Source organism: Peromyscus leucopus, chromosome X (assembly GCF_004664715.2).
Source record: "Peromyscus leucopus breed LL Stock chromosome X, UCI_PerLeu_2.1, whole genome shotgun sequence".
NCBI classification, from domain to species: domain Eukaryota; kingdom Metazoa; phylum Chordata; class Mammalia; order Rodentia; family Cricetidae; genus Peromyscus; species Peromyscus leucopus.
In genome coordinates, this window is record NC_051083.1 from 68,751,783 (window position 1) to 68,778,057 (window position 26,275).

The 26,275-nt window shown below is 38.5% G+C and overlaps 1 non-coding gene across 1 annotated transcript; it reads right to left on the minus strand.

The window, feature by feature from the left end:
* Nucleotides 1–16,939: 16,939 nt before the first annotated feature.
* Nucleotides 16,940–17,012, minus strand: Trnaq-cug. Its single transcript has one exon. It is a non-coding gene; the product is annotated as a tRNA-Gln (tRNA).
* Between the last annotated feature and the right edge of the window lie 9,263 nt (nt 17,013–26,275).

Genomic DNA, 26,275 nt, shown 5'->3' on the forward strand with positions numbered 1-26,275 from the left:
TGTAGATTCCAGGGAGTTTCCACTGCACTAGGGTTCCACACTACCCCTAAAATGCCCTAAATCCCAGTCATCTCTCTTAGCACTCTCTCCCTCCATTCACCCCTGTCTGATTCTTCTTGTTCCTGTCCCTTCCTGTCCCCAGTCCATCCACAAAATCTACTCTATTTCCCTTTCTCAAGGAGGCCCATGTGTCCCTCTTTGAGCCCTCCTTATGACTTACCCTCTCTGGATCTGTGGATTGTAGCATGATTGATGTAGGTGTAACCAACCATCTTATTAAATAAGAAACACAGAACCAATGTAAAAGAGAAAGCCAAGAAGTCAGAGCTCAGAGCTAAAATTTCACCCTTCCTCCTGTGGTGGTCCTAGCTCTCCAAAAGAGAGCTACTGCCTGTGTGTATGTCTTTTCATAGTCTTTTTGTTCTGCCTTCTCATTGGTTGTAAACCCAAACACATGATTGCCTCGTCACTGTCTGTATGTACAGCCCCCTAGGTCTTAAAGGCGTATGTCTACAATGCTGGCTGTATCCCTGAACACATAAAGATCTATGGCATTAAAGGCGTGTGCCACCACTGCCACGCTCTTTCTGTGGCTCTGATAGCTCTGACCCCTGGGCAACTTTATTTACTAACATACAATTAAAATCACATTTCAGTACAAATAGAATACCACCACAGATTACCATTTACTTAACAGCTAATGTCCACTTAAAAGTGAATGCACATCATGTTCTGGGTCTGGGTTATATCACTCAGGATTATATTTTCTAGGTCCATCAATCTGACTGCTAATTTCATGATGTCATTTTTAACAGTAGAATAATGCTCCATTATGTAAATGTACCACACTTTTTAAAAATTTTATTTTATAATTCAGTTTAATTTTACATATCAGCCACAGATTCCCTTGTTCTCCTCCTCCCCCAACCCCACCTTCCTCCCAGTGCAACCCCCATTCCCATCTCCTCCATGGCAAGGACTCCCCTGAGGATTGAGTTCAACTTGGTAGATTCAGTCCAGGCAGGTCCAGTTCCCTCCTCCCAGGCTGAGCCAAGTGTCCCTGTATAAGCCCCAGGTTTCAAACAGCCAGCTGATGCACTGAGCACAGGACCCGGTCCCACTGCCTGGATGCCTCCCAAACAGATCAAACTAATCAACTGTCTCTTATCCAGAGGGCCTGTTCCAGTTGGGGGCTCCTCAGCTATTGGTTCATAGTTCATGTGTTTCCATTCATTTGGCTATTTGCCCCTGTGCTTTTTCCAACCTTGGTCTCAACAATTCTCACTCATACAGACCCTCCTCTTTCTCGCCAATTGGGGGTAATGAAGGGCAAGGTCAAGGGAAAGAGAGCTTAGGGGAGCGGGATATCCCAGCTGGATGAAGAACAGAGAGGGAGATCAAGGAATAAGAGACCGTGATAAATGAAGACCACATGAGAATAGGAAGAAGCAAGGTGCTAGAGAGGTCCACAGAAATCCACAAATATACCTCCACAATAGACTACTGGCAGTGGTCAAGAGACAGCTGGAACTGACCTACTCTGGTGATAGGATGGCCAAACACCCTAATTGTAATGCTAGAAACCTCATCCAATGACTGAGGGAACTGTATGCAGAGATCCACAGCCAGGCCCCAGGTGGAGTGCCACACTTTCTTATTTTTATTTTTTAAATCTTTTTAAATTTATTTATTTATTTTATATCTTGACTGTAATTTCAACTCCCTCTTTTCTTCCCAATCCTTACCCCCACTTCCACTTTCCCTCTGTTCCCCCAATCTACTCCTCCTTCTTTTCTGTTCAGAAATGGGCAGGCTTCCCACATATATATATAAATGGCATATCCAGTTGCAGTGAGGCTAAGCACCTACCCTTGTATTAAGACTGGGCAAGGCAAAGATCTCTTCCCATTCTTCTAGCTGCCATTTTGCCTTATTGACCATGTCCTTTGCCTTGAAGAAGCTTTTCAGTTTCAGGAGATCCCGTTTATCAATTGTTGATCTCAGTGTCTATGCTACTGGTGTTATATTCAAGAAGTGGTCTAATGTGCCAATGCATTCAAGGCTACTTCCCACTTTCTCTTCTATCATGTTCAGTGTAACTGGATTTATATTGATGTCTTTGATCCACTTGGACTTGAATTTTGTGCATGATAAAAGACATGGATCTGTTTGCATTCTTCTACACGTTGACATTCAGTTATGCCAGCACCATTTGTTGAAGATGCTTTCTTTTTTCCACTGTAAAACTTTTGCTTCTTTGTCAAAAATCAGGTGTTCATAGGTGTATGGATTTATATCAGGGTCTTGAATTCAATTCCATTGATCCATATGTCTGTTTTTATGCCAATAGCAGGCTGTTCTTATTACTATAGCTCTACAGTAGAGCTTGAAGTCAGAGGTGGTGATCCCTCTGGAAGTTCCTATATTGAACATGATTATTTTAGCAATCCTGTTTTTTTTTTTTTTTTAATTTTTTCCATATGAAGTTGAGTATTGTGCTCTGGAGGTCTATGAAGAATTGTGTTAGGATTTTGACAAGTATTACATTGAATCTGTAGATTGCTTTTGGTAAGATTGCCATTTTTATTATGTTACTCCTATCTATCCAAGATTATGGGAGATACTTTCATTTTCTGATATATTCTTCAATTTCCTTTGTAATATAGGTCTTTCACTTGTTTGGTTAGAGTTACCTCAAGGTATTTTATTTAATTTGTGGCTACTATAAAGAGTGATTTCTCTGATTTCTTTCTCAGCCCATATATTTAGTATATTGTGGTGGTTTTGTGTACCCCAAAATATTGTGCATGCTAATAAACTTATCTGGGATCACAGAATAGAACAGCCACAATATTAAACATAGAGGATAGGCAGTGGTAGCACATACCTTTAATCCTAGCTTTCCAGAGGCAGAGATCTACCTAGATCTATGTGTTCAAGGATACAGCCAAGCATGGTGACTCACACCTTTAACCCCAGAAAGCGAGCCTTTAATCCCAGGGAGTGATGACAGAAAGCAGAAAGGTATATCAGGCATGAAGTCAAGAAACTAGAAGCTTTTAGCTGGTTAAGCTTTCAGGCTTTGGAGCAGCAGTTCAGCTGAGATTCATTCTGGATGAGGACTCAAAGGTTTCTGGTCTGAGGAAACGGGATCAGCTGAGGAACTGGCAAGGTGAGGTAGCTATGGCTTGTTCTGCTTCTCTGATCTTCCAGCATTCACCCCAATAACTAGCTACAGGTTTGATTTTATTAATACGACCATTTAAGAGAGGGGAGGAGGGATTCTATGAGCAAAGGAGGTCAAGAACATGAGGGGGAAACCCACAGAGACAGCTGACCCAAGCTGGTGGAAACTCATGCACTCTAGACTGACAGCTAATCATCCTACATGGGACCAACCTAGGCCCTCTGCATATGGGTGACAGTTATGTAGCTTGGCTTGCTTGTGTGGCTCCTAGCAGTAGAACCATGATCTGTCCCTGGCACATGAACTGGCTTTTTGGAACCTATTCCCTATGGTGGGATGTCTTGCTCAGCCTTGATGCAGTGGGGAGGAGCTTGGTCCTGCCTCAACATGATATGCCATGCTTTGTTGACTCCCATGGGAGACCTTATCCTTTCTGAGGAGTGGATGGAGGGGGTAGAAAAGAGATGGGGAAAGGGAACAGATGGGAAGAGGGAGAGGAAACTGTGGCTGGTATATAAAATAAATTGAAAAAAATTAATAAAAAAGGGGCCACCCCCCATCAAACCCTGTAATCTGCAAGTTCCATTCGATCCTCCAAACCTACCCATCCCCTGAGACCTCAGCAGCTCGTTGAGACACAGATTCTGCCAGCTCCAATTAGACCAACAGGTGAGTGACTGCTCTCCCCCAAAGTTCAGTCCAATCTCTAGGCCCTAGGCCCTGAGGCACAACCTGTGACCCCCCCAACCCCACCCATTGCAGCCCTAGTTGCAGGCCAGCAGGCAAGACTCCTGTGAGCAGGGCTTCCTACCGGCCCCTTGAGTCACACTCCATCACCCAAACACACCCATCCCCCAAGACCCTAGTGTCTCCCTGAGATACAAACAACACCTGTACCAGTTGGACCAAAAGTAGCTCCCTGAGACACAGACACCACTTGCACTGATTGGAGGAAAAGATGGGTCGATACCATTGCAAGAATACATTCAATAACATAAAGAGCAATATTGCACCACTAGAACCTAGCAGTTCTACAGCAGCAAGACTTCACATCCCAATGCAGAGGAAGAGGAGGAGGAGGAGGAGGAGGAGGAGGAGGAGGAGGAAGAGGAGAAGAAGAAGAAGAAGAAGAAGAAGAAGAAGAAGAAGAAGAAGAAGAAGAAAATGACCTTAAAATAACTTTATGAAATGGGCAGTGGTGGTACACACCTTTAATCCCAGCACTCAGGAGGCAGAGTCAGGCAGATCTCTGGATCTCTGTGAGTTTGAAGCCAGCCTGGTTTACAGAGCAAGACACAGGACAGGCACCAAAACTACACAGAGAAACCCTGTCTCAAAAAACGGGGAAAAAAAAAAACTTCATGAAGATGATAGTCTTTAAAGAGGAAATGAAAATTTCCCTTAATGAAATCGAGGAAAAGACAAACAAAAAATTGGAAGAAATCAATAAATCCCTGAAAGAAAGCCAAGAAAACCAAGAAAAACCAACCAATCAGGTGAAAGAAACAGTTCCAGACTTGAAAATTGAAATTGAGGAAATAAAGAAGACACAAATTAAGGGAATACTTGAAATGGAAAATCTGGGTAAACAAACAGGAACTAAAGATGCAAGCATAATCAACAGATTAGAAGAGAGAATCTCTGGCATTGAAGATACCATAGACAAAATAGATTCATCAGTCAAAGAAAACATTAAAGTCAACAAACTATTGGTTGTAGAATTAAGACAACTCTACTTCATGTAGTTAAAAGGGAGGTTTATTTTGTGGGGTAACTTACAAGTAAAGGTATAGGTTACAGGGTCCGGGAAAAGTGTAGCACAGTCCAGCGGTATTCTCTGGAGAACTCTGCTCAATCTACCTCCAGCGTCCAGGACCCAGGAACCAAGAGAGCCAGCACATCTGGATCTTGGGTCTTAAGGGCTCTTGTCTCTGCCTGCCTTGTAGGTGGAACAGATACTGAAGCCTCAATGGGGGTAGTACTTCCAGGTCAAAGCTGGAACAGCTACCACTACAACAAAGTCATAACATAAAATGTCCAGGAAATCTGGGACACTATGAAAAGACCAAACCTAAGAATAACAGGGATCGAAGAAGGAGAATACCAGCTTGAAGGCACAGAAAATAATTTCAACAAAATAATAGAAGAAAAAAATTCCAAACCTAAACAAGGAAATGCCTACAAAGATACAAGAAGCTTACAGAACACCAAATAGGCTGGACCAAAAATAGAAGTCTCCTTGCCACATAATAATCAAACCACTAAACATACAGAATAAAGAAAAAAAATATTAAGAGATGCAAAGGAAAAATGCCAAGTAACTTATAAAGATAGACTGATCAGAATAACACCTGACTTCTCAATGGAAACTCTGAAAGCCAGAAGGTCCTGGACAGATGTTATGCAGAAACTAAGGGACAACACATGCCAGCCCAGACTACTATACTCAGCAAAACTTTCAATCACCATAGATTGAATAAACAAGATCTGCTATTAAAAAACTAGATTTAAACAATACCTGTCCACTAATCCAGCCCTACAAGAATCACTAGAAACAAAAATGCAACCTAAGGAAGTTAGATACACCCACAAAAACACAGGCAATAGCGAATCCTACACCAGCAAATCCCAAAGAAGGAAACATACACATACTAACACCAAAAAATAGTAGGAATTAACAATTACTGGTCATAAATATTCCTGAATATCAATGGACTCAATGATCTTCTAAGCCATCTTATTAAATATAAAACACAGAACCAAATATAGGGGTGAAAGCCTTAGAGAGATCAGGGAAATAGGGAAAGCCACCAGCCAACCTTACCTCACCAACTCTGAAGCTTCCAAATACGAGTTACTTCTGTCTTACCCATGCCTTTATTGCCTTGCTGTTCTTCCCTCTGATTGGCCATCTTAACCCAGCTACCTCACTTTCCTGTCACTGTCTGTCTGTACAGACCTCCAGGACTCTATGGTTGGTACTGGGATTAAAGGCATGTGTCACCACGCTTGGCTTTGTTCCCTAGTATGGCCTTGAACACACAGAGACCCTGACTGATAAGTGATAGGATTAAGGGTATGTGCTACCACTGCTTGACTTTTGTGTTTACTTAAAATGACTTGCTATTTCCTCAGATCTCCAGGCAAACTTTATTAAAGCACAAATAAAATATCACCACATTTCCCTTTTTTTGTCTAATAAAAATTTTTAAAAGTTATAACTAATATAAGAAAAACTATATACAATAAGTACAATAACTGTATACAATATATACAAGCAATAAATACATCAACAATGTCTAGTCTATTTGCATTTGAAAAATTCAGAGAAAATATTCCATTATCTATCCTATTTTGGTGAGTCCAAAATGTACCTAATTCACTTTATATCCTAACTTGAATTACCAACAGAAAACTATCTTATGATGTCTTTCAAACTTATACACTTAACACCTCTTAGTGAGTTTCTTTTCTGAATTTCCTTTCCTTTTTTTCCTTTTATTTTATTTTACAATACCATTCAGTTCTACATATCAGCCACAGATTCCCTTGTTCTCCCCCCTCCTGCCCCCCTCCCCTTTTCCCCAGCCCACCCCCATTCCCACCTCCTCCAGGGCAAAGCCTCCCCCGAGGACTGAGATCAACCTGGTAGACTTAGTCCAGTCAGGTCCAGTCCCCTCCTCCTAGACTGAGCCAAGTGTCCCTGCATAAGCCCCAGGTTTCAAACAGCCAACTCATGCAATGAGCACAGGACCCAATATCACTGCCTAGATGGAACAAGGAATAGGAGACCATGGTAAATGAAGATCACATGAGAAAAGGAAGAAACAAAGTGCTAGAGAGGCCCACAGAAATCCACAAAGATACCCCCACAATAGACTGCTGGCAATGGTTGAGAGACAGCCCGAACTGACCTACTCTGGTGATGGGATGGCCAAACATCCTAATAGTCGTGCTAGAAACCCCATCCAACGACTGAGGGATCTGGATGCAGAGATCCATGGCTAGGCCCTGGGTGCAGCTCGGGGAGTCTAATTAGTGAGAAAGAGGAGGGTTTATATGATCGAGAATTGTTGAAACCAAGGTTGGATAAAGCACAGGGACAAATAGCCAAACGAATGGAAACACATGAACTATGAACCAAAGGCTGAGGGTCCCCCAACTGGATCAGCCCCTCTGAATAAGTGAGACAGTTGATTGGCTTGATCTGTTTGGGAGGCATCTAGGCAGTGATACCAGGTCCTGTGCTCTTTTCTGAATTTCTTAACAAGGAAAACTGTAACCACAACTATCTAATCTTCAACTCCCTCAGACACCCAAAAAGAAAATAATATTAACTAGTAAAACAGGAAGTGCACAAAAGTGACTTCCAAAAAATGTGAATTGACAGAAACAGCCAGCTTCCTGGACAGTCACCCAAGGTTTCTTTGCACGTTGGGGCATCATCTTCAGCCTATAGGCTTAGCATATCTGACAGACTCATTTTTGAAGTAGGATGTACACAAGGCCTACAGTTTAACCTCACAATTGTTGAGAGTAGTCCATGTACAATATAAACCTGAATTCCAACAGTGTCCTGTCATGATTCAGGATTTTAAATTCTGGAAATTGCTGGTGGTTTTGGAATTTGGCTGCCCATTCTTCTCAGCTTGAGGGTGGCTTCATCTCCTTTATTAAATGCCAGTCTATCATTGAGAAGTTAGACTCTGTCAGCCTAGTTACTCCTTCAAGAATAACTCTTTCAGCTACTGTTCCACCAGAAGCCATTGGTACACTGCCTGTTCAACTGCCTTTGAAGAAAGGGGCACTGAAACTTTTCTGGATTGCAAAGTCACTTCAGCGATGGTGCCATATTGTCCTGACCTCAGAGAACACCTGTTGCCAAAGCTGCAATCACACTTGTCTTGGCAAGGATTGGTAGTCCTTTATTTTGTGTCCTGTTTGTCTGTTTTGGATAGCATACTGTCAGCAGTCGATGTGAGAGCACTTTGTTGCCCAGTGGCTAACTTTTACTACAATGAAAGTTAATTCTATATGCATTTTCTTCAATGCCCATAACTTCTCTTAAGTAGATTGGTGCTGCCAGGGGCCAACATGTCTCATAGTCATAAAAAAGAAAAAAAATCTAAGTTATTAAAACGTTTTAAATGCCATATTCTGCAGATCTCTGAAGTGTTTGAAGACGACCTGTCTATCTAAAATATATCTCTGCTTGACTTTGAAAACATACCTAATATGACTACAAGTTTGCTTGAAATGTCTAACTACTAGCTTTCATTTCTTTGTATCCTAATGGTTGGTAATAACATGCAAGGCAAATTACATTACATTGTTAAATGAACTGTACAGGTACAATATCCTGAACAAGATTAGAAATATACATACAGCATTTTCTAACGAAATCAATCTCAATAGATATAATTTGTATACAATATATGTGAACTATTTAAAACTAGTAGTTGTCTTTTAAAAGTAGATTGAATAATCCTCTTTTGTTTTCAGATTCAATTATCTACCCTTTATTCTATCATTTCTATATATCTTTTCTTTCAGAGTAGATTCAATAATCTTCCTCTTTTTCTTCTCTTTTTTTTTTACTTTGCCTTACAGAAGATTTTCAGTTTCATTATTTCCCATTTATTAATTGTTGTTCTCAGTGTCTGTGCTACTGGTGTTATATTTGGGAAGTTGTCTCCTGAGCCAATGTGCTCAAGGCTGTTTCTCAATTTCTCATTTATCACATTTAGTGTAACTGGATTTATTTTGAGGTCTTTTATCCACTTGGACTTGGGTTTTGTACAAGGTGATAGATATGGATTTATTTGCAGTCTTCTACATGCTGAAATCCAGTTATGCCAGCACCATTTGTTAAAGATGATTTCTTTTTCCATTGTATAGTTTGGGCTCTTTTGTCAAAACTCAGGTTCCATAGATGTGTAGATTTATGTCTGTGTCTTTGACTCAATTCCACTGATCCACCTGTCTGTTTTTAAGCCAATACTATGCTGTTTTTTAATTACTATAGCTCTGTAGTAGAGCTTAAAATCAGGGACAGTGATAACTCCAGAAGTTTTTTAGTGTACAGGACTGTTTTAGTTCTACTTGTTTTTTGTTTGTGTGTTTGCTTGTTTTTCTATATGAAGTTGAATATTTTTTCAAAGGCTGTAAGAATTGTGTAGGGATTTTAATGGGGATTTCATTAAATCTGTAGATTGCTTTTGATAAGACGGCCATTTTTATTGTTAATCTTACAGATCCATGAGCATGGGAGATCTTTCCATCTTCTGATATCTTCTCTAATTTATTTCTTCAAAGACTAAATGTTCTCATTATACAGGTATTTCACTTGCTGGGCTAGAGTTATCACAAGATACTTTATATTATTTGTGGCTATTGTGAAAGGTCTTGTTTCCCTGATTTTTTTCTCAGCCCATTTATCATTTATATATAAGAAAGAACTAATTTTTTGAGTTAATTTTGTATCCAACCACTTCACTGAAGGTGTTATCAGCTGTAGAAGTTTGCTGGTACAATTTTGGGGATTGCTTATGTATGCTATCATATTATCTAATAGCACTACTTTGCCTTTTCCAATTTGTATCTCCTTGATTTCCTTTAGTTGTATTCTTGCTCTAGCTAGACATTCAGGTACTATACTGAATAGATATGGAAAGAGGGATAGCCTTATCTTGTCCCTGATTTTAGTGGAATTGCTTTAAGTTCATCTGAATTGAATTCAATGTTGTCTATTGGCTTATTGTGGATTGCCTTTACTATGTTTCAGTATATCCTTTGTTTCCAAGATTTTAATCAAGAAGGGGTGGTAAATTTTGTCAAAGGCTTTCTCAGCATCTAATGAGATGATAATGTGATTTTTTTACTTTTACTTTGTTTACATGGTGGATAAAATTGACAGATTTTCCTAGGCTGAACTATCCCTGCAACTCAAAATAGCCTATTTGACTATGGTGGATGATCTCTTTCATGTGTTCTTGGACTCTGCGAGTATTTTACTGAATATTTGTGCATCAATGTTCATGATGGAAATTGGTCTGTAATTCTCTTTTATTGATGAGTCTTTGTATTGTTTGGGTATCAGCATGAATGTGGCCTCATAGAAAGTATTTGGCAATGTTTCTTCTGTTTCTATTATATAGAATAACTTGAATAATAGTGGTATTATTTCTTCTTTGAAAGTCTAGTAGAACTCTGCCCTAAAACCATCTGATCCTGGGTCTTTTTTTTTTTTGGATGGGGGGACTTTTAATGACTGCTTCTATTTCCTTAGGGGTTATAGATCTATTTAAATTGTTTATCTGATCTGGATTTAATTAGTTATGTGGTATCTATCAAGACATTTGTTCATTTCTTTTAGATTTTCCAATTTTGTGGAGTATAGGTTTTTGAAGTATGAACTAATGATTCCACAGATTTCCTCAAAGTCTGCTATTATGTCTCCCATTTTGTTTCTTATGTTGTTAATTTGGATATTCTCTCTGCCTTTTAGTTAGTTTGTTAAGGGTTTGTTTATTCTTTTTTATTTTCTCAAAGAATCAACTCTGTGTTTCACTGATTATATTATTTTCTTTGTTTCTATTTTACTGATTTCAGCCATCAGTTTATTTCCTTCCATCTACTCCTATTGGTGTGTTTGCTTCTCTTTGTATCTAGAGCTTTTAGGAGTGCTCTTAGGTCACTAGTATGAGATTTCTCCAAATTCTTTATGTAGGCACTTCGTACTATGAATTTTCCTGTTAGCACTGATTTCATTGTGTCCCATATGTTTGGGTTTGTTGTGCATTCATTTTCATTGGTCTCTAGGAAGTCTTTAATTTCTTTTCTATATTTTCCTTGACCCAGTGGTATTTCAGTTGAGAGTTGTTCACTTTCCATGAGTTTGTTGACTTTCTCTGGTTTCAGTTGCTGTTGAACTCCAGCTTTAACCCATGGTGATCTGATAAGATACAGGGAGTTATTTCAGGTTTTGATTTTGTTTTTGTTTGTATTTGTTGAGACTTGCTTTGTGACATGACCAAGTCTATGGTTGATTTTGGAGAAGGTTCCATAAGGTGCTCCAAAGAATTTATATTCTTTTGTATCTGGGTGAGTTCAGTGTTAAGTCTCCCATTAAGTATGGGTTTCAATGTATGGTTCAAGCTTTAGTAATATTTCTTTTACAAATGTGGGTATCCTTGCATTTGGAGTATATATTCAGAATTAAAAAGCCAACTTGTTGGATTTTTCCTTTGATGAGTATGAAATATCCTTCTCTATCTCTTTTGATTAATTTTGGATTGAAACCTATTTTGGGTTCCTAGATCTCTCATGGCCTCAGGTAAAGCCATGATCTTCTTCCAAAGTTGTAAGTCAGAATATGGAGTCCAAGGGAGAGGATACTGTCTGGGGTTGTTGAATGGGGTATAAGGAGTGTTAGCAGGTGGTAGATTGTATCTTACCTGGGTGTCTATGACCATATGGCTTCCAGTAAAGCTGTCTGGGCTGTGGGCCAGAGTATGGAGTCAGTGATGGGGATACCTCAGTCCTTAGATCTGGCCTCACCTCTGGTAAAGCCCAAGTCTTCTTTAGAAGTTGTAGCTAAAACATGGAGCCCAGGGGATATGATGAAGTCTGGGGTTGTTGGGTAGTCTTTTTGCCACATTTTCTTTATCCATTCTTCTCTTGAGGGACATCTATGTTGTTTCTAGTGTCTGGCTATTATGAATAAAGTTTCTGTGAACATAGTTGAACAAGTGTCCTTGTGGCACAATGCAGCATCCTTTGCATATATGCACAAGAATGATATAGCTGGTTCCTGAGGTAGATTGATTTCCAATTTTCTGAGGAGTCACCATATTAATTTCCATAGTAGCTGTACATGTTTGCACTTCCACCAGCAATGGAAGTTCTCCTTGGTCCACATCCTCACCAGCATGAGCTGTCACTTGTGTTTTTGATCTTAGCCATTCTGACAGTTATAATATAGAATCTCAAATTAGTTTAGATTTGCATTTCACTGATTACCAACAATGATGAACATTTCTTGTGTGTTTCTCAGACATTTGATATTCATCTGTTGAGAATTAATTCTCTGTTTAGATATGTACTTGATTTTTTTTATTGGATTATTTGGTTTGTTGATGTCTAGTTTCTTGAGTTCTTCATATATTTTAGATATTATCCCTCTGTCAGATATGGAATTAGGGGAAACTTTTCCCATTCTGTAGACTGCTGTTTTGTCCTATTGACAGTGTCCATTGCCTTACAGAAGCTTTTCAGTTTCATGAAATCCTACTTATTAATTGTTGACCTTAGTGCCATGCAGTGGTGGCATGCACCTTTAATCCCAGCACTATGGAGGCAGAAATCCTCCCTGTCTTGAAAAAACAAGAAAAAAATGTTAGTGCCTGTGCTACTGGCGTTCCAGAAGTTGTTTCTTGTGCCAATGTGTTCAAGGCTTATTTCCCACTTTCTCTTCTATCAGGTTTAGTGTATCTGGTTTTATGTTGAGGTCTTTTATCCACTTAGAGTTGAGTCTTGTACATGGCAATAGATATGGATCTATTTGCATTCTTCTACATGTCGACATCCAGTTATGCCAGCACCATTTGCTGAAGATGTTTTCTTTTTTCCATTGTCCAATTTTGCCTTCTATGTCCAAAAATCAGATGACCATAGGTATGTGAATTTACATTTGGGTCTTTGATTCAGTTCCATTGATCCACCCGTCTGTTTTTATGCTAACACCATGCTGTTCTTATTGCTATAACTCTGTAGTAAAACTGGAAATCAGGGATGGTAATACCTCTGTAAGTTCTTTTATTGTACAGGATTGTTTTAACTATCCTGGGTTCTTTGTTTTTCCATGTTAGTTGAGAGAAAAGAATGAAAAGTCATTTTTTTCTTCACAAGAATTTAGTCTGTGGTCATAGATATAGTGTCATAAAATATAAAGATTAAATGAGTGATTGTGGTACAAAGACCCATGCAAATAATAAGATGATGACTTTGAGAGCTTTCTAGGAAGATGACATCCAAACAATTATGAAAAATGAATTCAAGTATTAAAACATTATGGTTATGATGCTTTGACTGTCCCCAAAGATCAGTCATTATACTTCACCTTTTAAGAGAAACATTGGCATGTTAAGTTGTTTATGTGTCTTTGTATGTTGTATTTAGTGACAATTTCAAGTGAAACATAGTTGCTACTATGGCATGTTTTTATCAAAGGTAAGACTCTATGATCACTGAGGTACCTATTTGGAGATTTAGTAAATTGCATTTAATCCTCTAAGTGGAAATATTTTTTGGTGGTTCAGTGCTCAATAAAAATGTGGTCTATGGCAGAAACACATTCAAGAATGATTTTTAAACACTTATTTAGAATTGAATATATTAACCAAGGCTTGCTAATTTATACTGTATCTTTTATCATTATTACAGTTGTCATTCCGAATCATAAGGAGCTTTCAGAATCTCATTGAGAATGTTAATTTCTGCATATACTCTCCTTGGAAATTAAAGGTGGAGAGAACTTTTAAAAAATATGTTTCTATGACTTTCTGCATTGTTTTTTCCATTTAAGGAGTCTTTATCTCCAGTTATACAATGTCAATATATAAAAATATATCTATAAATGTAATAGAATAAATAATATATTTTATACAAATATACATACATATAAATGAATATGTATTTTATTTGAGAAAGGGTGTCTATGTGGTACTGTCTAGCTTTGAACTCAAGATTCTCTTGCCTTTGCCTCCCAAGTGCTTAGATTAAACTGTCTGTCATCTTTTCTAATAAAGCTTTTACGACATTTAAAGAAAATACACAAATAACCTAATAGTGTCTTACTCAGGAGAATCATTTTCTTATCAGTAATTGATAACACTGTTACAATTGGAATTTTGTTGATCAGGTTATGTTTTGCAACTTTCTGTGAAACAGTCAGTGAATATTTTTAACAACCGATTGTCAAGACAACTTAAATGTTATAATACCATATTTTATGTCTGAAGTACTAAATTTCTGTTAGTGATGTACTGATTTTACAGGTACACAAGATGGGCTATAAAGTCAAGCCAAATTTTTCCTGTCAATTTTCCATGGGGCTAATTAAACAATGCAGCCAATATCTTCTTTTCAACAATGTCAAAAACTAGCATACAATTTTTATTAATTGGGTATAATTGAAATATCCGTTCCCAGAGTGAGATAGTGTATCATCTATAGATGTGGATTTCACTACAGTTCTATTAGCCTCCTTAGTAAAATAATAAGGAAACATCATAGCATGAGCACACATGAAAAGACAACCAGTGCTGTGTATGCATTTTCATGTCTTGCAGATTGTTTCTTCCTTGTTAGATAAAATGAAAATGGTTATAATTACAAGACCACTGCAGGATCAGGACTTATTCCTTCATACTTGTCTTTTGTTGGTTTTTAAAATAATAAGCCTTTAGTGCTGGCCTGCTTTTGTAATGAAATAACAATAATTTTTGTTCATTAGTACTATTATAAACTTGTAGTTTTGTTGTACAGTTGGTCAAGATCATTTATATTAGCATTGTACAGACTCTATAAAAGCAAAATTTAGTCTTTCCTGAGAGGTGAAAGGAAGCAATCTCTTATATGACAAACCTAACATTCTCATATGTAAACTTCATTTACCATGGAATGTCTCCCTCTTTCCAGCTCATTAATTGAATGAAACCCATTTTTACAATTTAGTAGGCAGCAATGCTCTCCAAGTAATGGAATGGCATCTTTAGAAAAAATGGGGGAGGGGGCATGGAATGGAAAGATAATGAGAGAAAATAATTCCCTGAAAGTGAAAATATGCTGATAGAAATATCAAAGCCACAATATTCTACTAAGTTGTGAAATATAAAATTGATATGCATAAGTGGGTGTTATTAATATAGTAAACAATTTGTTTACTAAAATCTACCAAATATTTAATAATAAGTAACTTAGATGTTTTTTCTCTTCCTATAAATTTCCCCCAAATGACAAAAAGAAGTGGTTTTATATGGACATCACATAACTAATTCTGCTTCTGCCCTTTCTTTGTGTGATAGGAAACTTCAAAATTCATTTGGTTTTACAATAGACACATCAGACAACCTATATATAGATTGACTGTTTAAAAATGTATAGTTATCTAACCATGAGGCACTTGGATGTATCATTCAAATTCTCATCCTGTATTTTATTCTAAAATTCTTTAACAAAGTACCAGGGTTTCAGTGTTTACAATGACAGATACCTATGAACTCTAGACAGACCCAACTCAGGAAGGTGAGGCAATAGCTTCATTTGTCCATAGCAGTAGTTTTTCCTTACTAAATGCTATTTGAAAACTGTTTAAAAAACTCTTTAATATATAAAAACCAACTAGGAAAGTAAATTACATTTCATAGAATGGTAAGGAAATTCACACATATAGAAAATTCCTAGCTGGAGAGAGAAAGAGGTGTTATACACCACTGATGTCCATGTTTACAATGATGATGCCTTTTATTTACATAACATAATGTTTTGCATATATTATCTAAATTGCTATGCAACCAACAACCACTACATACCTTTTCTCTGGCAGGATTAACCTGCTTACAAAAACCAAATTACCTGAAACAATGGACTATATTAGACACATTAGCATAAGAAGTGTCTCTTAAGTCATATAATCTGTCTACATGATCTGTATGAGAAAGACACAAATTCTTTATTACAGCACAAGTCCAGGAGTATAATATCAAATAACTGAGAGTTTCTTTGGCCATATATTATGGTTCTGTCATCCAGACATTTCTCTATACCTTTTATACAGCTATGTATTTCTTAGACTCATTTTCTTACTAGATATTCTGTTCTATTTCATCGTTCTTCCGCTTGGTAAATAAGCAGCTCATATATTTGTCTTTTATCAAAATTGATAATATAGTGAAACTGATAGTATAGTTATACAATTCCAATTCAGAATTAAAGGAGGAAGTCAAATCATCCTCCCTGCTATCCTCTGAGATGCAACCAGTGAGATCTCATCTTCTGAAGAAGTCACTTATTAACTTTTTGTTTATATTTTTAAACTTGTTAATTGGTTCACTTTATGTGTATAAGTGTGTTTTCTGCACATTCATGGACAATCAGGGGATTGAAGAGAGTGCCAAATCCCGGGACCTGAAATAGCAGATAGCTGTGGAGCCCTGTTTGGATGCTAGGAACTGAATCCTGGTCCTCTGCAAGAGCAGCAAGTGCTCATATCCACTGATCAATCCCTATAGCCTTTGTGTATTTTTACTGTTTAAAATGTAAAGATCAGGCTATTCCTAGCTGTGAGTTATTCCTATTGTGTAAAACAGTGACTTATCAGTCTGTGTCATTCTCTAAGACTATTTTGCAATCGACTTTGGACTCTATTCTGAGGGTGGGTGTAGTGGGTAGCCATTCCAGCTTGGATCTGGAAGTCTCAACCCCCATTGAGACTCTGGCAACTGTCACGCCCATGAGGCAGGGCCAGGGGAGGCACCTGGAGACCCGAGATCTGGATGGGCCAGCGCTCTCTCTGTTCCAGGACTGTAGACAGTGGATGTTGACCGAGCAGAGCTCCAGAGGACACCGCTGGAGTTTGATACACCTTCCCCAGACCGCACAATCTACCTTTCCCTTTTTTGTAAGTTACCCACTAAATAAATCTTCTTTTTAACTATGTGGAGTGGCCATAATAATTTCACCAATATCTGGTGCCCAACGTGGGGCATGAACCCACGAACCTGAGATTCAGAGTCTCATGCTCTACCAACTGAGCTAGCTGGGCACTTGAAGCTGCAGGGTACCGCCTGCAGAGCTCCGTAAAACCAGGAAAAACCTACATGGTTCCATTACTGAAAAGGAAGAGCAACAGGTAACAATGACTCCTAGAAATAGACTCCATAGTGCTTTATTAACCTTGAATTTTCTCAATGCTGATGAGAAAGGAACAACAGCTGCAGAGAGACATTGGACGACAGACAAAACTCCTGTGCTAAACCAACTGGTTTATTTCAAGGTTGTGCTGACCTCAGAATGGAAAGCTGGATATTTTCTATGTTGGGGAAGGTATTTTGCCTTTGTTTCTGCAGGAAAAGAAAAGCTACGGATACCAACAAAATTAATAAAAATTCGATTCGAACAGGAAAAACCCCTTGATGAAGAGAAGTGAAAGATCATCCACCAATGTAACATCTCTACAAGTTGTAAGAAAAATTTAACAATCAAAGGTTGGGGTAGGGTTCTGTTTTTGCCTTTCCAGGATAATGGAAATACCCATCTTCTAAAATCATAAGGCTTTGGATATCTGGATGTTTACAGCAGAATGAAAGAATCTATTGGTACCAATCTACACATGGTAAAATCTCACTGTCTAACATCTATCTCTCTATCAATCTAGTAAAGTTGTGGTTCCAATTCAATTATAAGCCAAGCTAGCTTTGGAGATGGAATTGGCTCACTCCTTCTCTAAACCCAAGCATATTGCTAAAAGAAAACTTTGAGAGATTCTTCAGTCCCTTATCAGAAGAGCCCTTTGGTGTGGGACAGAAGGAAACCAATAAAAAGGGCCCATTGTCTTCTAAATTCTAATTCTCTCCATGCTTACTCTTGATTTCTCAGAATCCTTTCTTACATGCTATGTCCTCTTTAAATCCAACCCCCGCCATTTTTGATAACAAATAAGTTTTTTCAATAGCAATCTCAGAAGTCTCCAGAAGGAAGATGGGGCCCCAACAACAACAACTCTACCCAATCCAGATTGATGCCATGGTAGTCATCATCATACTACACTTCTTGCCAGAATTTTAGACAATCTTACCCACTACTCTAAAACTTGCTGCAGAACCTTCAGTTAGTTTAACTGAGATTTAACTATCTGAGCTTTCTCACAGTACCCAACAGAGATAACATCACCCTCTAAACGGCAGGAAGCAATTCTAAGAAAACAACGCCCCTTCTCCCTTAGGTTTCATAATTCCAGGGTTATGGATGATGGTTATAGGGTTGGGGGTGGAAGAAAATATTAGACTCCGTATTCTAAATAAAAGGGGGAAAAGAAGAAATGTAATGGATAGGTATGAGATATTATGATAGATCATTGTATATACTAGTAAACAAATTTAGTAAAACAGCAACCTTAGATAGTTTGCACTGTAATTTGTACTGTTATGGATTCTTATATGTTGATACAATTGTAAACTATTTTTATATTCCTGTTTAAGATAATTTGTGTATTGATATAAATACAGAACTACATTTGTTATAATGTACATATATTTCTACTCTTATTTGAGATATTTTTATATTAATACAAATGTAAATTTATATCTGTCATACTTTATGTATGTTCTACTTCTGTTTAGGATATTTGGTATATTGATATATATTTAAGATTATTGTCATATTGCATATTGCACTATATATTCCTACCTCTGTTATAAATATTTTGTGTATTGTCACAGTTTTGAAGTCATCGTTCTTTACCATACATTTGCTTAGAGACTGTTTACCTTGTTTACGTGAAGCCTTAGTCCTTAGGCTATTTCCGTAGATAAGACTAATAGATTTATAGTCACCTATGCCTGTCATCTCTATAGTTATGTTAGTTAGGTTATCCAGATTTACAGATACATAGGTCAGATGGACAGGCAATCTTCAAACACTTCATAGACCTAGAGAATATGGCATTTAAATAACTTAGAATTCTGTTGACGTGAGACACAATTGCTCCTGGCTGCACCAATTTGATCCCAAGAGAATGTTGGGCTTCTAAGACATTTCCATTTGGGAGTTTGTCTTCTTGGCACAAAATGGCCTACTGGGCAAAGAACTGCCCTTGCCTTGACGGCTGACAGTACAAATGCAATGCTGTCCTTTCTGGACAAGCGGGACACAAGGAAAGCGACCAATGTACTCTGCCAAGACAGGGTAAGATGGTCTTTCAGAATTCCTGCTTCTGAAAATGGTCTGTCAGATACTCTAGGCCTGTACCCAATTTGAATGCACCAACAATGCTGAGAAACATTAGGTGACTGTCCAGGCTGCCAGCTGTTTTGGTTTACTCTTGCAAGATTCCCGAAAGTTGCTTGCATCCATCTACCATTTCTCAGGTACCATTGTGTTCCTTCTCAGGTCTTTGATGGGATTGAAGACTAGCAGTTATAGTTATAACTTAGTATATATAATATCTTAGATAGAACATATTAAGTATTAGATTCAGGTTTTTTAGGATAGGACACCTTTTGGAATGATCTTTATAGCATGCCATTTACCTATGCTCTATACTTCTCTGGATTTTTGTATGTGTTTCTTGCTTGATATTGTTTGCATTGGTTGTAGTTCCATCTTATCTAGGTCATTATCCCTCATTATTCCTGGACAATATTTGATAACCATTCCTTTGTATATATTCTTGTATTAGTTTAGAACCTTCTTATTTAGACAAAAAGGGGGAGATGTGGTGGGTAGCCATTCCAGCTTGGATCTGGTAGTCCCAACCCCCACTGAGACTCTGGCAACTGTCACGCCTACGAGGCAGGGCTAGGGGAGGTGCCTGGAGACTCGAGATCTGGATGGGCCAGTGCTCTCTCTGTTCTGGGACCCTAGACAGTGGAGGTTGACCAAGCAGAGCTCCAGAGGACACCGCTGGACTTCAATACACCTTCCCCAGACCCCACAACCTACCTTTCCCTTTTTTGTAAGTTACCAACTGTGGTGGTATTTTATTTGTACTGAAATGTGATTTTCATTGTATGTTAATAAATAAAGTTGCCCAGGGGTCAGAGCTATTAGAGCTATAGCAAGAGCATGCTGGTGGTGGCGCATGCCTTTAATCCCAGCACTTGTTAGAAGAGCTAGGTAGATCTCTGTGTGTTCAGGGATAGAGCCTGCATTGGAGACATACGCCTTTAAGACCTGGAGGGCGGTACTTACAGGCAGTGACAAGGCAGTCATGTGTTTGGGTTTACAACCAATGAGAAGACAGAACAGAAAGACTATTTAAAGACAGACACACAGGAAGTAGCTCTTTTTTGGAGAGCTAGGACCACCGCAGGAGGAAGGGTGAGATTTTAGCTCTGAGCTCTGACCTCTTGACTTTCTCTTTTACATTGGTTCTGTGTTTCTTATTTAATAAGACGGTTGGTTACATCTACAACCCACTAAATAAATCTTCCTTTTGCTGGGTGGTGGTGGCGCACGCCTTTAACCCCAGCACTTGGGAGGCAGAGGCAGGCGGATCTCTGTGAGTTCGAGGCCAGCCTGGGCTACCAAGTGAGTTCCAGGAAAGGCGCAAAGCTACACAGAGAAACCCTGTCTCGAAAAACCAAAAAAAAAAAAAAATCTTCCTTTTAACTACATGGAGTGGCCATAATAATTTCACCAATAGGTGGGAGATGATTGAGCGCCTTTGTAGATCTGCAAAACAAAACCAACCCTCCTGTACCACTCCTGTGATAAAGATTGATAAATGACTTGTTCCTGGGACTAGAAAGGGTACCATCATATAAATTTATTGAGATAAATTGAACAAGAGCATATTAAAATCATAGTATGGAAATAAGACCCATGAACTTAAGGGATAGTGCTGTGAGATATACAATGGCAGGAAGCACCGTCTGCTTTGGGCCTTATAGCCCAATTTCAAGGACAGAGCAAATACCACTACAGGATATGTCATGCTGAATACTGTAACTCCTTTACCTAGCACATCTATCACAGGGTGCCAGTGATCTGTCACCTGATACCTTGTGTGTATGCAGATCAAGGGTTAGTAGAGAACTCCTGAGTATCCTTGGAGCTTCAGCTAAGTTTGGCCTCCACTGTTAATGCTGCTTCTAAAAATTGTTATTAATTAATTTATTTTTATTGCTATGTGTATGTGTGACTATCTGTATACCTATACATCCCCATGGAGGACATAAAAGCATCTTGGCTCCCCTGAAACAGGAGTCAAAGGAGTTTTGGGGATGTAAGATATGGATGCAGGAAACTGAACCTAGATCCTCTTCAAGAGCATCAAGTACCCTTGACTGCTGAGACATTTCTGTAGTCATTGGTATGACCTTTTCAGCTGCCTTCTGCCCATTCATCTGCTTACCCTTTTTGACTTAGAACTGATCTCATTCTCTAGACCCAGTTCTTCTCTTTCCTCTCTGCACCTGACTATATCATAGTTCTCAGTATTCACTCTCCCAAGGCTAGTTGGGGTTTGGTCTGAAACCTGTTGAATTCTGCTATAGTCACTTTGACTTATGTTCATTCTGTAACTCACATCTATGGATAGATAGATATAAGTGTTATATATTAGAGGAATAAATAAATAGATACAGTTTATGTGTGCAATGTTGTATATGATATGAGTTAGTATTAGTAATTTAGACTGAGATAAAAGAACCTGCATAGCCTCAGTCAGATTACCATGATAGGTATGATTATTTGACTCATGGCTGCAGTTGAAACTTCTGCATCTTGTGGATTTATTGTTGTTCAACAAATTATGACATTGTGGTAAAAGAAAGACATGTTCATATACATTTATGGCATAGCACAGTATCAACAAAATTACGCTCTCTTTTGAAAAAATATTTCTATAGTGCTTCCTAGGCTTGCCAATAGCAACAGTATCTGTTAACACCTGTGGCTATTGAGCAACTATGGTATGGTTTATATAAATAAAGTTCAATAAGTGTGAACTATTATCAGATTTCAGAGTTTGTGTGTAAAAAACAACACATGCAATATTTCTATGTGTAGAACATATTTGTTTTAATTTTATTGAACTTACACATTTTATTTCTCTTGTTTCTTTTAATTCTTTGCCCTCAAGGAAACAATTGTCAAATATGATGTTTATTTGAATAGAACTGTTTTCAAAATATCACAAATAGGATAAAATATTGACTTGATGCATAAGTAGTTGTACATTATATCAGCAGTATATAGACACTGCAATTCATTCAATTTTCAAAGCAAATTTACCAAATGAAATGAATTTTATAGCTTAAATTCTGGCTGATGGCATTCACTGCTATATAAAAAAATCAGGGATTTAAAATAGATATAAATTCATATTGTAAGATACTGCACAGCTCTGCCATTTCCTAACTGTGACTGAGCAAGAGAACTTGGTTTCTAGGAATGTCAGTATTTTTCCTGTATACATGAATGCTTGATAAATGTTGCATGCATCTTAACCATGGCCAACCCAGAGACATGTTTCCACTCAAATATATCCAACATACTGGAAAATGCTGCCTCTCTCTCTCTCTCTCTCTCTCTCTCTCTCTCTCTCTCTCTCTCTCTCTTCCTTCTCTCTGTCTATCCCTCCCTCTCTCTGTCCCTCTATTTATCTCTGTAGAATTGCATATGTATATTTCCTCCTAGCTACTCCTTTCTTTCATGTTCTCTAAAATTCCTGAGCTTCTATTTTATTTTTATTATTTAAAAATAATTTCTTTTGTTTTTCCAGATTATAATTAAATCAATTAAATAGAAAAAAAGAGAACAATACAAAAAATTAATGAAACAAAGAGTTGGTTCTTTGAGAAAATCAACAAAATAGACAAGCCCTTATCCAAACTAACCAAAAGACAGAGAGAGAGAATCCAAATCAACAAAATCAGAAATGAAAACGGGGACATAACAACAGACATTGAGGAAATCCAGAGAATTATAAGGTCATATTTTGAAAACCTCTACTCCACAAAACTGGAAAACCTAAAAGAAATGGACATTTTTCTAGATAAGTACCACATACCTAAGTTAAATCAAGACCAGATAAACTATTTAAATAGCCCAATAACCCCTAAGGAAATAGAAACAGTCATTAAAAGTCTCCCAACCAAAAAAAGCCCAGGACCAGATGGTTTCAGCGAAGAATTCTACCAGATCTTCAAAGAAGAGTTAATACCAATACTCTCTAAATTGTTCCACATAGTAGAAACAGAAGGAACATTACCAAACTCCTTCTATGAGGCTACAATTACCCTGATTCCTAAACCAAACAAGGATGCAACAAAGAAAGAGAACTACAGACCGATCTCCCTCATGAACATTGATGCAAAAATACTCAATAAAATATTGGCAAACAGACTCCAAGAACACATCAGAACAATTATCCACCATGATCAAGTAGGCTTCATCCCAGGGATGCAAGGGTGGTTCAACATACGAAAGTCCATCAATGTAATACACCATATAAACAAACTCAAAGAAAAAAACCACATGATCATCTCACTAGATGCAGAAAAGGCATTTGACAAAATCCAACACCCCTTCATGATAAAAGTCTTGGAGCGATCAGGAATACAGGGAACATACCTAAACATAATAAAGGCAATATATAGCAAACCAACAGCCAACATCAAATTAAATGGAGAGAAACTCAAAGCAATTCCACTAAAATCAGGAACGAGGCAAGGCTGTCCACTCTCCCCATACTTATTCAATATAGTACTTGAAGTTCTCGCCGGAGCAGTAAGACAACATAAGGAGATTAAGGGGATACAAATTGGAAAGGAAGAAGTCAAGCTTTCCCTATTTGCAGATGACATGATAGTATACTTGAGTGACCCCAAAGTTTCCACCCAGGAATTGATAAAGCTTATAAACACCGTCAGCAACATAGCAGGATACAAGATCAACTCAAAAAAATCAGTAGCCCTCCTATATACAATGGACAAAGAAGCTGAGAAGACAATTATAAATACATCACCCTTTACAATAGCCAAAAATGACATAAAATACCTTGGGGTTACACTAACCAAGCAAGTGAAGGACCTATATGACAAGAACTTTAAGTCCCTGAAAAAAGAAATTGAAGAAGATGTCAGAAAATGGAAAGATCTCCCATGCTCATGGATAGGCAGGGTTAACATAGTAAAAATGGCAATCTTACCAAAAGCAATCTACAGATTCAATGCAATCCCCATCAAAATACCAACACAATTCTTCACAGACCTGGAAAGAATAATACTCAACTTCATATGGAAAAACAAAAAACCCAGGATAGCTAAAAGAAACCTGTACAATAAAACAACTTCTGGAGGCATCACAATCCCTGACTTCAAGCTCTACTATAGAGCTACAGTAATAAAAACAGCTTGGTATTGGCATAAAAACTGACATGTGGACCAATGGAATCGAATTGAAGACCCTGACATTAACCCATACACCTATGGACATATAATTTTTGACAAAGAAGCCAAAAGTGTACAATGGAAAAAAGAAAGCATCTTCAACAAATAGTGCTGGCATAACTGGATGTCAACATGTAGAAGGCTGCAAATAGATCCATATCTGTCACCGTGCACAAAACTTAAGTCCAAGTGGATCAAAGACCTCAACATAAATCCAGCTACTCTGAACCTGCTAGAAGAGAAAGTAGGAAGTAGTCTTGAACGCATTGGCATAGGAGATCACTTCCTAAATATAACACCATTAGCGCAGACACTGAGACAAACAATCAATCAATGGGACCTCTTGAAACTGAGAAGCTTTTGTAGAGCAAAGGATACGGTCAACAAGGCAAAGCAACAGCCTACAGAATGGGAAAAGATCTTCACCAACCCCACATGTGACAGAGGACTGATATCCAGAATATATAAGGAACTCAAGAAATTAGACATCAAAACGACCAACAGTCCAATTGAGAAATGGGCTTTAGAACTAAACAGAGAATTCTCAACAGAGGAAACCCAAATGGCTGAAAGACATTTAAGGAATTGCTCAACATCCCTAGTCATCAGGGAAATGCAAATCAAAACAACTCTGAGATACCACCTTACACCTGTCAGAGTGGCTAAGATCAAAAACACTGAAGACACTTTATGCTGGAGAGGATGTGGAACTAGGGGAACTCTCCTCCACTGCTGGTGGGAATGCAAGCTTGTACAACAACTTTGGAAATCAATATGGCGCTTTCTTAAAAAATTGGGAATCAATCTCCCCAAGATCCAGCTATACCACTTTTGGGCATATACCCAAGAAATGCTCAATCATACCACAAGAGCACTTGCTCAGCTATGTTCATATCAGCATTGTTTGTAATAGCCAAAACCTGGAAACAACCTAGATGCCCTTCAACTGAAGAATGGATAAATAAATTGTGGCACATATACACAATGGAATACTACTCAGCAGAGAAAAACAATGACATCATACGGTTTGCAGACAAATGGATCGATCTAGAAAAAATCATCCTGAGTGAGGTGACCCAGACTCAGAAAGACAAATATGGTATGTACTCACTCATAGGAAGATACTAGATGTGGAACAAGGATGACTGGACTACTACTCACATCACCAGTGAGGCTACCTGGAAAACAAGACCCCAAAAAAGACACAGAGAAATGGATGAGATCTACATGAACAGCCTGGTCATGAGTGGGAACAATGAAGGGCAACGGTCGAGGGAAAGAGAGTGGGAGGTCCTAGCTGGATCAAGAAAAGAGAGGGAGAACAAGGAATAGGAGACTATGGTAAATGAAGACCACATGAGAAGGGGAGGAAGCAGAGAGCTAGGGAGGCCCAAGGAGATCCACAAAGATACCCCCACAAAAGACTGCTGGCAATGGTCGAGAGACGGCAGGAACTGACCTACTCTGGTGATGGGATGGCCAGACACCCTGTTAGTTGTGCCATAAACCCATCCAAGGAAGGTCTGAGGAATCTGGATGCAGACATCCATGGCTGGGCCCCTGGTGGAGCACTGGGAGTCTAATTAGTGAGAAAGAAGAGGGTTTATATGAGCGAGAATTGTTGAAGCCAAGGTTGGATAAAGCACAGGGACAAATAACCAAATGAATGGAAACACATGAACTATGAACCAAAGGCTGAGGGGCCCCCAACTGGATCAGCCCCCCTGAATGGGTTAGACAGTCATTTGGCTTGATCTGTTTGGGAGGCAGCTGTGTGTTGGTGCCGGGTCCTGGGCTAGTTGCATGAGTTGGTTGTTTGAATCCTGGGACCTATGCAGGGACGCTTGGCTCGGTCTGGGACGGGGGGACTGGACCTGGCTGGACTGAGTCTACCAGGTCGATCCCGGTCCTC